Source organism: Eubalaena glacialis, chromosome 2 (assembly GCF_028564815.1).
Source record: "Eubalaena glacialis isolate mEubGla1 chromosome 2, mEubGla1.1.hap2.+ XY, whole genome shotgun sequence".
NCBI lineage: Eukaryota > Metazoa > Chordata > Mammalia > Artiodactyla > Balaenidae > Eubalaena > Eubalaena glacialis.
The window spans coordinates 168,297,389-168,302,936 of NC_083717.1; the positions used below are offsets into that span (position 1 = coordinate 168,297,389).

General features: G+C 46.6%; 1 pseudogene; it reads right to left on the minus strand.

Annotated features, from left to right (window-relative positions):
• Positions 1 to 1,446: 1,446 nt before the first annotated feature.
• Positions 1,447 to 2,504, minus strand: LOC133085608 (glutamine synthetase-like; annotated as a pseudogene).
• Between the last annotated feature and the right edge of the window lie 3,044 nt (positions 2,505 to 5,548).

The window sequence follows — 5,548 nt, forward strand, 5'->3', positions numbered from 1 at the left end:
TTTTAACAAACTCAGATTTCTGAAGAAGTCATCAGCCTACATTGAGAGGTTGTAAGAGAAGGACTTATGGAACTCCTTGTCATATCTCTGGTAAGACTGTTTTTTTTATGAGGAGCCATGGAAGAAATTTCTCTTAGCTCTTCATTCCAGGAATAGTTGTTTTTCTCCTAAACAACTGGCTTTTATTTTATGGGCACTATAGATCATATAACTGACCATGTCTCCCCCTTTTCCTGCTTATATTTAATTATTATTATTTTTTTTTGGCTGCCTTGAGTCATCCTTGCTGCGCACGGGCTTTCTTTAGCTGTGGCGAGTGGGGGCTACTCTGCGTTGCGGTGCGCTGGCTTCTCATTGCGGTGGCTTCTCTTGCTGCGGAGCAGGGGCTCTGGGCATGTGGGCTTCAGTAGTTGCAGCATGCGGGCTCAGTAGTTGTGGCTCACGGGCTTAGTTGCTTTGCGGCATGTGGTATCTTCCCGGACCAGGGATTGAACCCGTGTCCCCTGCATTGGCAGGCAGATTCTTAACCACTGCGCCACCAGGGAAGTCCCTGCTTATATTCAAATTTGAAGCAATCTTGAGCCAGTGTACAGATCCTCATAACCTGCAGAACTGAATTTCACCCTTAGCATGTTCATCTTCTGTTTTTTTTCTTGTTTTCCCCTTTAAAATCTTTCTTGTATATCTATTGTTTTGCTTTCATTATATTGCATGTAATTTTAAAAAGTCATCTTAAATTATTCTGAGAGCAAGTTGGTTAAATAAATACAAAGGTGGCGAAGGGGTGCTAGCTCACGCGAGTCCATTTGCTGACTGTGGTTGGGTGGCTTGAACAACAGGCTATTCATAAGTACAGGAAATTTGCAAGACTGATGTTAGAAACTGGAAGTACCTGCACTATTTATAGTTGCATTTTTAAACAAATTCTTGAATCTGAGCAGTGAATATGTGCTATTCTAACTGAAAAGGTAATTATCAAATTCCTTAGTAGTCACTTGGCCATGGGGTAGAAGTAACTCCACTCTCCGCCTAGGGGAGCAAGAGACTGGTGATTTCTTTCATCTAAGCAGCGCTAGTTCCTTTTTAAGGTTAATTCCATTCAAGGATCAAAGTCCAAATACTTAATCAAAACCACTGATTTTGCAGATCCACAGCCAATCTTGGACTAGATTTGCAACCACCAAATATTGAAGAAAGCAAAGCAAAATGGAACCAGGCCCTTACAAAATACATAGTGTGTTGAACTTTTTTTTTTTTTTGCTAGTTATCACTAAACACTGAACCCTGCTGCTCTTCAAACTCTCTCTTTCCCTTTTTTTTAGGAATAAAAAAAGACCTTGATACCCCATCCTTTGAGTTACAGCTATTAGGACAATGGAGAGAGGGACAAGAGTAGGAGCGGGATGTAGTATTAGGAGGCGTTTGATGGCTGCAAGTCGAGTCCACTTAGTTTTTGTACTGGACGGGCTCATTGCCAGTTTCATTGAGAAGACATGTGCAGATGAGGGCTTCTGTCACCGAAAAGGGGTCACAGCTGGCAGAGGAGTGACGGTATTCACAGTAACCCTTTTTCTGGCCGACAGTCCTGGGAATGCGGATGCTAGCTCCAGGGTTGGCCACGCCGGCAGAAAAGTCATTGAAGTTGGAGGTTTCGTGGAGTCGAGTTAGGTGCCGGGCATCGTCCAGGTCCCCCTAGGGATCACAGGCTCAGATGCAGGTACTGCTTGCTCTGTTTCTCAATGGCCTCCTCAAGGTGCTTCAGACCATTGTCCTCTCTCACGGCCTTGGTGATGAAGTTGGTGTGGCAGCCTGCACCATTCCAGATCCCAGGAATGGGCTTAGGATCACAGGTTGCTGTCATTCCAAAGTCTTCAAATACATGACACAAGATGAAATGGGCCGCCCAGAAATGATGTCCCACATCCATTCCTTCACAGGGTCCTATCTGGAATTCCCACCGGGCAGGAATGACCTCGGCATTCCGTCCCTGAAATCTTGACACAAGTGTACAAGCAGGCCCGGTGGTAAGCCTGCACAATATCCCTGCCACAGGCTTTGTCTGCTCCCACACCACAGTTGTATGGACCTTGGGGTCCAGGGAAGTGTCTGGAAGGCCAACCAAAGGGGTGTTCGTCTGTGCCCATGAGAATATATTCCTGCTCCGTTCCAAACCGGGGGTGCTGGTTGCTCACCATGTCTGTGATCCATTTACAGGTGTGCCTTCAATTGGTCTCTGTGGGCTTTCGGTTGTATTTGAAGACTTCACAGAACACCAGCTTGGGGTCCTTGCAGAAAAGGTCCTGAAACATGGCAGCAAGGATGAGATACTTGTCACTGTTGGAGCTTCAGACTGAAAAGTACTAGAACCATCAAAATGCCACTCAGGCAACTCATCTATCACCGTCAATCCAGATACGCATAGCTTGGGCTTCCTCACTCTGAGACAGGGACATGCCCACCTGCTGGATGCCTTTGTTCAAGTGGGAACTCGCTGAAGTGGCCATGGTAGGAGGCATCCTGGGTGGCAGGGCAGGCAGGCGGTGAGAATGAGGTGCAGGAGGAGAGGCGAGGAGGCCAGGGATGCTGTGCAGACGCTCTGCTCTTCTCCCATCCTCAGCTCTGCCAAAATTATCGCTTCCTTCTCATCTGGGAAAAGAAACAAGCTGAGCCTAGAAATAGTTTGAATGGGGCAACGGGAGGGTGTCTATTTTCTAAATCTCCCTTGCAGTCTAAGTGTTCCTTCTGTTTCTCCCTGTGTCACCTAGTCTCAAGGGGAAATGGTGATGAGCGTACCTGTTTCCAGATGGCACAAGCATTGGGTACCATCTGGACCCAATGGTACATGGTATCCTTTGTACCACAGTGATGATGGCTCAGCGTCAGGGGGAGGGGGAGACAGAGCATAGGCACGATTTATGGACGTGATTCAGTCTTCTTGGGCCTGCTTCCCTACAGGACTAACCAGAGGCCAAATTGGGAAGAAGGAAAAGATTCATCCTGGTTCCTTTGGCCCCTTTTCCATTGGGAGTGATTCTGACTCTCACCTGCTTAGAATTGAGGATGCCAAGGAGTTTTCTGGTACAAATATTCAGTGTGGAAAATTGGCCCAGAGTATAAAGAGGAGTTTGAAAAGGAAAGAATCAAGCCCATTGTATTCTTAAAGAAAAGACTTTGAAAAAAAAAATCACAACTTGTAGATTTCAAAAGACCATCTTCTTTCCAGTTTTCCATTTAGAAAATATGGATATAATAAATACACATTTGTACACACTTGGCTTGAGAAAAGCGCCTCAGAAACGCATAGTGGTTATCCCTGAATGGTAAGATTCCAGGGGATTGTTTTTTTCTTGTTTGGATCTATGGTCTGATTTCCCCACAATGAACGTGAATGGCAATATTGTTGGATGCTAAGTGAAGGTCAGGTTCTAAAGTCATATGTAAAGAAGAAAATCATGTCCCATAAAATTACCCCTTGAAGACTACTTCCCTACTAAAATGGGATATATGTAGCTTTGTGTATCACAAAGTAGTTGCCTTGAATTTAGGGGCCGAGATATATGAAAAGATACACATCTTCATACATCAGAATCCACTCAAGGTGCTGAAAAGGTGCTAAGCTTTGTGGGAATTGAAACCAGCTGCTGAGGGAATATCTGCCATCTTGTTCTTCATTCCGTGGAGCCTCTACTCACTGAGTGGAATGGCCTGAGGAAACATCTTTCCTCTTCAGATTGCTTTCTCTCTGTTTCTCTCACTGTTTCTTTCTCTCTCCTCCCAGGATGTGGTGAGGGGGCTTGTCTTAGAGCTGGGTTTGCAAGGCAAGCCATTATATTCACTTAGATTGCATATTCTAGATCGATAAAATTAGCATTTTATTCTAAGGTGGATTAATTAATTAATTAAATTGAATTTATTGAATTCTAAGGTGAATTTATTCCCACTTCACGTAAAGTTAAGAAAGCTTTGTGTACGGTATGGGGTGGTTGGAATGGAGTAGGTCTGGGTATAAAAGCAGGAACTTTGAGGAGACCAGGAAGGGCCTGCCCACTTTTGCTTGGAAATCCAGCCTGGAAGCTCTTAGCTGCCGCAGCAAGTTGTTGGTAAAGATGGCTCTTAACTCTGGGTCATTTTCCTATTTGGCGTCCTGCTCTGGTTAGTTTGGGGTGGTGGGCAGGAGGAGAGATCAGTTGGAGGGATGGAATAGAATCATTTTTTTTTTTTTTAATTTATTTATTTTTGGCTGTGTTGGGTCTTCGTTCCTGTGCAAGGGCTTTCTCCAGTTGCGGCAAGCGGGGGCCACTCTTCATCGCGGTGCGCGGGCCTCTCACTATCGTGGCCTCCCTTGTTGCGGAGCACAGGCTCCAGACGCGCAGGCTCAGTAGTTGTGGCTCACGGGCCCAGTTGCTCCGCGGCATGTGGGATCTTCCCAGACCAGGGCTCGAACCCGCGTCCCCTGCATTGGCAGGCAGATTCTCAACCACTGCGCCACCAGGGAAGCCCTAGAATCATTTTTATATGTCCCTCTCCCTCACTTTCTCATCCCCAAATAGAAACAGGTCCCTGCAAAACTGATATGCCCCTGGGAGATGTCTGGGGTCCCTGGCAAAGGAAACATTCGCCCAACACTTACTTATTGAGCACCTATTATATGTGAAGCACTGGGATGAATATTGAGTCTTCTTGGGGGCAGCCTGTATACCCTCCTTCCTCCCTGCCGTGGGGGCAGGAAGAAAGTGAAAGAGAAGACACAACTATCGCTGCTCCATGCCCTCTCATTTGGTGACTTGTCCAGCCCTGTGGACCACGTGGAGCAGGACAGTGGAGTTAAGACCTGGGTTTTAGAATCAGGTAGGCCTGGGTTCAAATACCACTTCTGGCACTTGTGAGCTACACGACCTTGGACAAGTTATTTGGCTTTTCTAAGTCTCAGGCAAGTTATTAAGTCATTCTGTAAATGGAAAAGATACTTATTGAGCACCTACTATGTGCAAGCACCTTACAGCCTGTGGGAAAGACTGACGTTCATATTTGTAAGTACAAACTGTGGTAAGTTCTCCAAAGGGAAAAGGAAGAACCTTTTGAGACTGGATAGCTGAAGCCCTCATTTGGGTCGTTTCAGGGGAGGGCTTTAAGAGAAAGGCTCTCTGAAGAGCTGCTTTAAGTCGAGAACTGTGGGATGAGAAGGTGCCAGAATACGAGTGTGGGAGAGAGAATTCCAGCAGAGAGCAAAGCATTTGTTCCACCTCCAGCCAGTGAGATCCACCCGCCAATCCCCTTAGATTAGAGGAAGCCCTTCTTAGCTAAAAATAAACTTGCTGAGCCTCAGAAAATCCTGTCACTGCCCAGATCCCCCCAGAGAGACGATTTTGTGGCTCTAACCCTCCCAGCTGCACCCCACAGGATGTGTGGGGCTCTGGTGGTCTTCAAACTGCAGCCCCCAACTTTCCCGGCTAATTTTGCCTGGCTGAGAGCATGTCTCCAGCAAGGCTGGGCTCCCAAGCTGGGCGCCCGCCAGTCAGTCTGGCCAGGGAAGGAACTATTTTGGGAA